General features: G+C 41.8%; 1 long non-coding RNA gene across 1 annotated transcript; it reads right to left on the bottom strand.

Moving 5' to 3' along the window:
• Positions 1-475: 475 nt before the first annotated feature.
• On the bottom strand, positions 476-10,854 carry LOC117347791. Its single transcript, XR_004536837.1, has 3 exons — positions 10,718-10,854; positions 10,521-10,599; positions 476-614 (listed from the first exon to the last, which is right to left on the bottom strand). It is a non-coding gene; the product is annotated as an uncharacterized LOC117347791 (long non-coding RNA).
• Positions 10,855-11,245: the final 391 nt, after the last annotated feature.

Consider the following 11,245-nt stretch of genomic DNA (forward strand, 5'->3'; position numbering starts at 1 on the left):
TAGCACAGTTCACTAGAAAATGTTTTACCTCACCTTTTGAATGCAAGCCATTCAGGTTTGTCACCCAACTGAACAGAATGACTTAATTGCTTCTGGGGTCTCAGGTTGCCCAATTGTGCAAGCACTTTTGTTATTGCTGCTGCTATGGCTGATGCCAAGCACTGCACAGACCACCCAGCCTACAGTATCTAGCAGTGCTCAGAGCCACACACCGGAGCAAAAGTTATTGTAAAGGATTTGGGGTACAACCGACACACTTTGTCAGATGTTTGAACAACAGGGATGCAACACAAACAAAAAAAAGAAGAACCAACAAAATCTGCAGTAAAAGGGTCGAAGACAAAGCAAAGCAAGAACTGCAGTAACTTGTACAATGATACAGGCAAAGTTTATTAAAATAATTGTGGTTAAAAACAACACCTTAAAAATAAACCACGGGACCCAACACAGTCCTTGTTTCGGTACACGCCTTCTTCAGGGGTCCTAGGTTGGAAAGGAGTCAAACTGAACCGCAAGAAGCATGCTGAAGCCTGTGTGAAGACGAACGTTGAAGAGCAGCTTGTACGTGGGCTGATAGATTTCGAAAAAAGAACAGGGATGCAACACTGCACTTCCTTAAAAGAAAGAAATCACAATTTCTGATCCACTTAAGCAACAGTTAATAGGGATGTGCTCATGCACAAATACATTTTATTTTCAGAATTTTCTGAAATTTTCTTGATTTTCAGGTGAATTTTCTTGTTCATTTCACACTTACCCCTCATTCTATAAACTTGTGCACCCAGTTTCATACTAAATGCACAAAATTGTGTACACATTATATAACGCCTGCAGTCACGCAAGTAACTTACCTCCCCCCCCCTTTTATTTTTTAACAAAACCACAAAAGCAGATTTTAGTGCAGGCTGGCACACTGAATGCTGTGCAGTGCTCCTGACACTCATAGGAACTCTATGAGTGTTGGGAGCAGCGCATAGCATTCAACGCGCTGACCTGTGCTAAAAACCGCTTTTGCGGTTTTGTAAAACAGGGGAGGAGGTTAACTCACAAATTAGCTACTAATGCACTAACTACCAAATATTAGTGATAATTGGTGTTATGTTCAGTAGTGCTAATTGGCACTAGTTTGCCTTTAGTTGGTATTCTATATTAATTAGATTGTGAGCCCGCTGAGACACATAGGGAGAAATACTTAGGGCTCCTTTTACGAAGCCGTGTTAGCGGCTTTATCGCATGTACATTTTTAGCGCGCGCTAACCCTCACGATAGCTGAAAAACTACCGCCTGCTCAAGAGGAGGTGGTAGTGGCTAGCGCAGCTGGCAAATTAGTGCGCGCTATTACGCACATTAAACCACTAACGCGGCTTCGTAAAAGGAGCCCTTAGATTATCTGAATGTAAACTGCTTCAAATATTAAGAAATGTAAATATGAGTGAACTGGGGAAAAAAACCCCATATTAAAATATTTTTTGTCATATCTTCCACAAAATTTGGCCAATTCTTATGAAATTTAGTTTGTCATGTCCTGAATGAAGGTGAAGTAAAATGTAAATATTTCCCACTGCACCATAACACTACCTTGAGAAAATGAATTGTGAACTGAATAAAAACACATCAAAAAGTTTTATGGCGTATTTTGCAGAAAAATGTAATGTCAAAAAGTAATGTTTCAATTAAGCAGATGTTCGAAGTACACTCCCTTTGCATGAAAGCACACCCTCAGCCTTGGCTGCCACTAATCCATGGACTTGTCAATGATGCTCTGCTTCAGCTCAGCCCAAACAGAGATGAGGAGCTGTTTAAGGTCTTCAGCATCAGATATCACTGTCTGGAAGATGCGTTCCTGTATCAGCCCCCAGATCTGGTAGTCAAATGGGTTTAGGTTTGGTGAATTTGCAGGCCAAAGGTCTGGACCAGTGAAGTCTGGGGTCTCCTGATGTGGCAGTTCTACGGTGTCCTTTGGCCGATGTGCTGCGGTATTGTCCTATTGGAAGATAAAGTAGTCTCCTGGCAACAGCTTCTGCACCAAGAGGACATCACAGTAGTATGTGCTGTTGATCTTAACCTCAGGATCGATGATGAACAGATCTGTGAATCAAACTTTCAAGATTGTGACCGAGACCATGGTTGGCTGAAAGTTGGGTGGGTCCATAGTAGGCGTTTTACATTAACCTCACGCTTCAGTGTTGTTGAAGGCACGTACAGGCGATCATTCTGTGTGTTAATCAGTGGAGCTACTGTAAATATCTTTTCATCTGTAAACCAGATGAAGCTGACACTGTGCTCTGGGTACATGATCAAAGTCGCTTGCACTGTTTCAGGCGTGTGTATTGTGTAAAGTTAACTCTTGGGCACAATGCTTTTGAAGATACGTTAATTTCTGATCGTCATGAATTATCCTAATCATACTTGTCTGGCTTATTCCTGCTTCTCTTGCTACTTGGCGCGTTGTTTGGTATATTTGTAGCGCATCCTCCTGGCTCAGTATAAGATCACGTACAACGTCAATGTGCTCATGTGTGCGAATCGAGCATGGTCATAAACTGCTTGGCTTGTGATCCACAGTGTTTGTTGCTCGGATCTTGCATGGCAGCACATCAAGGCCATTTTTATTTCAGCCCTTCTGTGGGAACTCTTTCAGCAATTGTGGACTGCTGTAACCTTTTAGCACTACCAAGTTCAGAATTTGGTCTTCTGCAGTGATACAGAGACTGTTTACAAACTATCATCTGGTTCTGCGCGTATCCCATAGCAACAGTGTTCACGCGGTAGTGTTGTGGTGCAGTGGGAAATATTTATATTTTACATCAGCTTCATTCAGGACATGACACACTAACCCCCTCTTTTACAAAGGTGCGCTAAGCTTTGTAGCGCGCACTACACACACGCTAAATGCTAACATGTGCATGTTATCCTATGGACGCGTTAGCGGTTAGTGCATGCATTGATTTAGCACGTGCTAAATCCGTGCTAAAACGCTTAACGCGCCTTTGTAAAAGAGGGCCTACATTTCATAAGAATTGGCCAAGCTCTGTAAAAGATGCAACAAAAAACATTTTGGTGTAGGTTTTTTTTTTTTTTCTCTCAATTCACAGTGTATATATAAATATATAACTTTAGCACAGTGGTTTCCAAACCTGATCCTGGAGGCACCCCAGTCAGTCAGGTTTTCAGGATATCCACAATGAAGAGTCATGGGATAGGAGGCAATGTTCATTTGTGGATTAGGAATTGGTTATTGGATAGAAAACAGAGGGTAGGGTTAAATTGATATTTTTTTTCTTTGGAGGAGGGTAAATAGTGGACTGCCACAGGAATCTGTACTGGGACCGGTGCTATTTAACTTATTTATAAATGAGCTGGAAATTAGAATGATGAGAAAGGAGATTAGATTTGCAGATGACACTAAACTGTTATAAGTTGTTAAAATGCATATAGACTGTGAAAAATTGCAGGCAGATCTTAGGAAATTGGAAGACTGGGCATCCAGATGGCAGATAAAATTTAATGTGGACAAATGCAAAGTGATGCACATTGGGAAGAATAACCCAAATCATAGTTACCAGATGCTAGGGTCACCTTGGGGGCCAGTGCCCAAGAAAAACATCTGTAGACAATATGCTGAATTCTCTGCCCAATGTACGGTGGTGGCCAAAAAAGCAAACAAGATGCTAGGAATTATTTTACAAGAGATGGTTAACAAGACTAAGAATATTATAATGCCTCTGTATCACTCCATGGTGTGGCCTCGCCTTGAATACTGCATTCAGTTCTTGCCACCAAATCTTAAAAAGGATATAGTGGAACTAGAAAAGAGCGACCAAGATGATAAAGGGTATGAGGAAAAACTAAAGAGGTTAGGGCTCTTCAACTTGGAAAAGAAATGACTGAGGTCAGATATGATTGAGGTCTACAAAATCCTGAGTGGTATAGAATGGGTACAAGTGGATCATTTTTTCACTCCATCAAAAACTACAAAGTTACAGGAAGAAAGTTTTAAAACCAATAGGATGAAATATTTTTTTCACTCAGGGAATAGTTAAGCTCTGGAACGCATTGCCAGAGGATGTGGTAAGAGTGGTTAACATAGCTGGTTTAAAAAAAGATTTGGACAAGTTCCTGAAGGTAAGGTCTGTAGTAGAGAGACAGACATGGGGGAAGCCACTGCTTGCCATGGATTTGTAGCATAAAATGTTGCTACTGTTTGGGTTTTTGCCAGGTACTTGTGATCTGGATTGGCCACCATGTAGATGGGATAGTGTGCTAGAAGGACCATTGGTCTGACCCAGTTAGGCTATTCTTAATATTCATAACAGAGATTTGCATGCAGTGGAGACAGTGCATGCAAATCTCTCTCATGAATATTCATTGTGGGTATCCTGAAAACCTGACTGACTGGGGCACTTCCAGGACCAGGTTTGGGAAGACCCTGCCTTAGCAAATACTTCTTTTAGAGCTTATTGTGGGGCACTAAGTTTCAGGTTAGCATATGCATATCACATGCAAAAAAAAAATAAAAAATTTATTTTTACTGTGGAAGGGGGCAGAGAACGAGCAATTCTGAAGTAATTAGTTGGTGCAGGTATGTTGCCATGCACTAATTGATTAGCACATGATTATTGCATGAATCCATACCACCTACAAAATAGTTGTAGTAAGGGCCCACATGCTAATCTTTCTTAACATCGATGCGCTAAAATGGCAACATATTACTGCTGTGTTAAAAATAGAAACATAGAATATGACGGCAGAAAAGGGCCTTCGGCCCAACAAGTCTGCCCACTCAAATAACCCTCCCCTCTAGGTTCTTCTTTGAAGTGAGCCACGTGTTGATCCCATTTGATCTTAAAGTCAGTCACGTTCCTGGCCTCAACTACCTGAAGTGGAAGATCGTTCCAACGGTCAACCACCCTTTCGGTGAAGAAGTACTTCCTAGTGTCACTATGGAATTTCCCGCCCCTGATTTTTAGCGGATGCCCTCTTGTAGCAGTAGGGCCCGGAAGGAAGAAGATGTCTTCTTCCACCTCAATATGGCCAGTGACGTATTTGAACGTCTCTATCATGTCACCCCTCTCTCTGTGTTCCTCGAGAGAGTAAAGGTGCAACTTACCTAGTCGTTCTTCATAAGGGACATCCTTGAGCCCTGAGACCATCTTGGTGGCCAATCGTTGAACCGATTCCATTCTTAGCACATCCTTCCGATAGTGTGGCCTCCAAAATTGTACACAGTATTCCAGATGTGGTGTCACCATGGACCTGTACAGCGGCATTACCACCTCGGGCTTTCGGCTGACAATGGGCTTAGCAGGCGGGAAAGAACCATGTAAGGCCAGCCAAAAGCCACTTGTTAGCAGTATTTTGCAAAAAGGACTCTTAAGAGAGAATTCATCAATTGGCACTAAACATGTTAGCGTGTGCTAAGAATTAGAGCACACTAAACGTGATTAGCATGTGCTAAAGCAGTAGCACCAGTGGATGAATTTCTCCCTTAGTGTGCAAATGCTAGGGGGTGTAGACATGGGAGGCGCATGGGTTTTACAAGGGGCCTGCCCAGCACTTATGTGCTAACAGTTATAGAATATTTATTTATTTCGTTTTCTATCCTGTTGTCCCTAAAGAGCTTAGAATGGGTTACAGGTTAAGCATACATAATTTCAGTGCAAATTTACAATACTAGTTTTTATCCTAACCTGACACATACTAGGGGTCTAATATTAATATACTTGGAGGGGCATAATCAAAAGATACATCTAAGTGTGTTTTGGGCCTAAGTCGCTAGTCGCCCAAAGTTGAACATGGGAAAAGGTCCATTTTTGAAAAATACGTCCAACATATATATATATATATTTATTTATTTTTTTTTTTTTTCAAAAATCGTCTAACTATACATCCAGACATCTGATCGTCCAGACCGCTAAGTCGTCCATCTTTATACCCCATTTTCATCCAAAAATTAATCCAAGTCAAAAACGCCTAGAAAAAGACCTTTTGGATGTGGGCAGGGTCAGCAAAGTGATGTACTGGACACCCAAACATTACACCAGAGTAGTGGGGTACCTTACAAGGAACTGCTGTGAACTTCACAAAAAGGGTGCCTCATACACATCTGACCACTACAGCCTTATAGGTCATGGTGAGCCTCCAAAACACCCCCAGAACCAACTAGACCCACCTGTCTACCATCCCAATAGCCCTTATGGTTGCAGGTGCTATTTATATGGCAGTAGATAAGAGTTTAGTTTTTTTTTTGGGGGGTGCACATGTTTCACCATACATGTGGTGGTTAGAGTGGCTTATGAGCCTGGGTCCTCCTCTCCATGGTTCACTAGTCCACCCCCAGACCACTTAAGCCATCTCTGTGCAGCTCTACTAGGCTTTCTTATGCCAGGATGCCAGGTGCTGATGTTCTGGAGGCAGATATGTAAAGTTGTGATTATGATTTTTAGGGGGGGTTGTGTAGGGGTCTGTACTTTGTCCCTATAGTCACTTTGGATACCTTCTTATTACTTAGACCTGGTTTTAGATGGCCTATGTCACAACGTCCAAGTTCCGTCTAGGCAATGTTGTAAAACTTTCGGTTATACATGCAGTATGACTAAGTCTAGGACAGCCCACGTCCCGCCCAAATCTCACCCTCACCACTCCTCTTAAAATGCCACTTTTAGCTCTGGGCGTACTGCAGCACTGTGAATGCTTAAGTCATTTTTAGATATGTCTAAAACCCAGTTCAATTAGCGGCACTTGGACAACTTGTCTCACTGATCGTCTAAGTGCTGATTTAGGCCGATTTTTAGACGTATTTCCATTTCGATTATGAGCCCCATAGTATACAGCTTACTGGTTACAGTTTGCCATAGTTATCCTTACAGTGCAAGGTTTTCAGTACAAGTTTTATCTTAATTTGACACACAGATAGTTATAACATATGATTTTAAAATACAAGTTATTCTTGTGACATATACTGGTTCTGGTACCAATATACATTTCTTTGTAGTCCATCAGTCAAGGTTAGGTGTTTAGGTGAAGAGGTATATTTTTATTGCTTTATATCTGGATTTCCAGAAAGCCTTCGACAAGGTACCCCATGAGCGCCTACTGAAGAAACTATGGAGCCACGGGGTGGAAGGGTACGTGCACAGATGGATCAAAAATTGGCTGGCGGACAGGAAGCAAAGGGTAGGAGTAAAGGGACACTACTCTGACTGGAAAGGGGTCACGAGTGGTGTCCCATAGGGGTCAGTGCTGGGACCGCTGCTGTTCAATATATTCATTAATGACCTGGAAACAGGTCAAATTTGAGAAGTTGTCAAATTTGCGGATGACACAAAACTCTCCAGCAGGGTCAGAACTGTTGAGGAATGCAAAGAACTGCAGAGAGACCTGAACAAACTGAGTGAGTGGTCAAATAGATGGCAGATAAGCTTCAATGTAGAGAAATGTAAGGTCTTGCATATAGGGAAAGGGAACCCCATATACAGCTATACGATGGGAGGGAGGGCACTGGGGGAAGGCAACCTAGAAAAACACCTGGGGGTAATGGTGGATAAAACAATGAAGCCGGCGACACAATGTACAGCGGCCTCAAAGAAAGCGAACAGAATGTTGGGCATTATCAAAAAAGGTATCACTACCAGAATGAAGGAAGTTATCCTGCTGCTGTATCGAACGATGGTGCACCCCCATCTGGAGTACTGCATCCAATACTGGTCACCGTACCTTAAGAAGGATATGGCGATGCTCAAGAGGGTACAGAGGAGAGCAACAAGGATGATAAAGGGCATGGAGAACCTTTCATATGCCAAAAGGTTGGACAAGCTGGGTCTCTTTACCCTGGAAAAGCGGATACTTAAAGGGGACATGATAGAGACTTATAAAATCATGAAAGGCATAGAGAAGGTGGAGAGGAACAGATTCTTCAGACTAGCGGGGACAACAAAAACAAGAGGTCATCCAGAAAAATTGAGAGGCAACAGATTCAAAACGAATGCTAGGAAGTTCTTCTTCACTCAGAGGGTGGTGGACACCTGGAATGCACCTGGGGGGCCGCCGCGGGAGCGGACTGCTGGGCGCGATGGACCCCTGGCCTGACCCAGCAGGGGCAATGCTTATGTTCTTATGTTCTAAAGCTGAGGAGTCCTTCAAGGGATCTGATATGTGGGGTGCAGTCGATGGCTTGGTATGAAATGGGAGTAGGACCTTCGTTTGGCAGTTTGCAGTCGAAGGCCACGCAAGAATATTGTCAGTTGCTCATGCACATGCATTTCCACCAGTGTTTGACATGGCAACTAAAGTTAGGCGCAAGCAATTGCAGATATTGAATTCGGGGCTGATTCTGTAAACGGCACCTAAATTGGCCGGCACCTAGAAAAATGGTGCCGACTGTGTGTCAGTCGCTTAGGTGCCATTTATGGAATTGCAGCTAGCGGCACCTACGTAAAAACTTACCCCCTCTTTTACTAAGGTGAGCTATGTTTTTTAGCGTTCAGTAAATATTAGCCCGCTAAAACACGCGCTAAATGCTAACGCGTTCTTGTTATCCTATGGACACGTTAGCGGTTAGCGCACATGTTGATTTAGCGCGTGCTAAATCCACGCTAAAATGCTTAGCGCACCTTTGTAAAAGAGGGCCTTAGGCGCCTGAAATATAGGCCAAGGTTTTAAAGGCCTACGTTTTGGGAGAATTGCGCTTAGTGGCACCTAAGTCACGCTCCACTGATAGAAACGCCCACTTAGGCATTAGGCACCACTAAGCACCATGCAATAAGTTCCTATCTTATATAGAGTCAGGCGTTTATCACCCAGTTCATTTTTTTAACCAATTATTGAGGCTATTAGGGGTATTTTGCCAATTAACCCCCCTTTTACAAAACTTCGCAAGAGGTTTTTAGTGCCAGCTAGCACGTTGAATGCTCTGCGCTGTTCTGATGCTCATAGGAACTCTATGATCATTGGAGCAGCGCAGAGCAGTCAATGCGCCGGCTGTCACTAAAAATGTCTTGCGCGGTTTTGTAAAAAAAAAAAAAAAAAAAGGGGGGGGTAAGTAAGGCACCTAACTTTAGATGTCCTTTTTAGAATCAACCCCTTCAGGATTAGTGTCCAGCATTTTAACGTCTAACTTTAAGCAATCTTTATAGAATTACCCCCGTTTGGTTTCGTAACATTTTTTACACACTTTAAAATACCTTATCACACACAATTGGACTTAAAATATTCATTCAGTCAATCTTGCAAACACTCAATTTATAACGAACTGGATGTATGCTGCTAGTAAAAAAAATATAACACAAATCTCTTGGGGGTCCTAAAGAATATCCGAGGCCTATTTTTAAAAAAATGTATATACAGTATTGTTTCTGTGTGGGAGGCTCTGGTTTTATATTTGGAAAATTGCAACGTTGAAATCTCATGTGATTTTCAGCTTTTCTAACAAAATAAGCTGACATTTTCCTACAGGTTTAGTGAAAACAAAGGCGTCCAGTCTGGACCAGGATGCCAATGATCCATCAAAGTAAAGAAATACAGTATTTTCTTCGAAGTTTTGAAAGTCACAACAGACGGCTTGTCAGATTGGGCTTTAATCTGAGTTTTTTCTTCTAGAAAAGTCACCGCTTTTTTGCATTTGGGTTCTGAATCCCAGGGCTGACCACAATGCCCTCATACTAAAAGTATATCATCTTATTAAAAAAACCAAAAAAAACAACCCAAAACGCCCTTCACCCCACTCAAGAAAACACTATTCAACAGTTTTTACTTCATAGGCAAACTTCACAAAAAGGACATTACACTCATCTGTGCTAAAAGACCTGGTCTCCACAATGTGCTAAGTATTTAAGATGAGTCTGGCTTTAATAAAGAGGTACTTGTGGTTCGGTTCTACCAAAACCTTAAAGGAGGCAAATTTTACTCTTGTTTCCTATCCCTCCCACATAAAACCGCTATGTCCAATTAACAGGAAAGAACAATTATGGAACAGATACAGATAGTGTACAACTAAATTTCCAGGACCTCTTGCCCTTATTGTAAAGTTCCAAGTCTGGTAATCAAAACAGATGCTGATAAAGTCTGCACAGTATGCTATTAATTGTCATTGAGGAATAAAACAACTCTGCTTATTTTCTGTTATAATCCCTTCTCTCTGATCAGCCATTATTTCATATCAATGCATAGAGAAAAAAAAAGTGTCAAACACTAGACCTTTCGTTTGAAGCTAATTAGCAAGTAAATTTTTTTTTTTTAATCTGACATTTAAAAAACCGGTGTAGGATCTTACAAGTTCAAAGGGAATTAGTCAAAACAAAAAGAAAACACATGGCATTGCAGGGCAAACACCCCTTTAACTCGATCTGATCATGCAAAGTGACTTATTAGTTTGTACCTTTCTTTGGTTTTCAGTATGAATTATTTTTGCCCTGTATGCTAAACCCATCAGAAGCCGTATTTCCTAAAGGTAGACAGACACTACAAAAAGAAGTGTTTGGGGGCTGAAACAAGACTCAATAATAGGAGAAAAAGGTACTCACAGGTAGAGACGAACCTTTTCCAGACCTCAAAGCTGCAGCCCAGGAAAGATTATGCGAATCACTGACCTGGTAATTTCGCCTATAAAGGAGTAAGAGGGAGGGGGAAAATCAAATAAGAAAAGAGCTGCATTTCCAGTCTTTCTGGTCAGCTGGGCTTCCACTGTCTTTGCAGGAAACTATCCATTTAAAAGGTTTACCTCCCTAGCTTTCAGCACGCCCGCTGCCTTGAGAGTTTCCAGAGGACAAATCTTCAGGACACTCGATGATAAGGGCATTCTAAAGATGCTTTCCGATGTTTACACTAAGCTCGGCTTTTCTGGCGCGGAGCCCCCCCTTTCTGCCCCGTTTCTTTTGCTTTGTATACGCGTCTGCTGAAACGAAGTGCTCGTTAACATGTAATGGGATCTGGTGTTTATCAGAGCTTGGTTTATTATCTTTTCCCAAACCCTTGTTTGTCGGCTTGGTCTTTTCACAGAAAAACCACTTTGCTAAAAGTTCACTCCATCCAAAACCTGTAGTTTAAATGATCCTTTCTCAGGCACAAAAACCCAATTCCAAAATCCTTATACAGTATATATACCATATATATATAAAAAATCATTGTATACGCTACATATAAAATGATCATATATGGAACTTGTCTAGAAGAAGGAAACCCATCTGTACGGTGTGTTCTGGTGTAACACCAAATAAAGGACTAGCATGAGTTACCCAACATTTCTCCA

The sequence above is a fragment of the Geotrypetes seraphini genome, chromosome 1 (genome assembly GCF_902459505.1).
Source record: "Geotrypetes seraphini chromosome 1, aGeoSer1.1, whole genome shotgun sequence".
Classification (NCBI taxonomy): domain Eukaryota; kingdom Metazoa; phylum Chordata; class Amphibia; order Gymnophiona; family Dermophiidae; genus Geotrypetes; species Geotrypetes seraphini.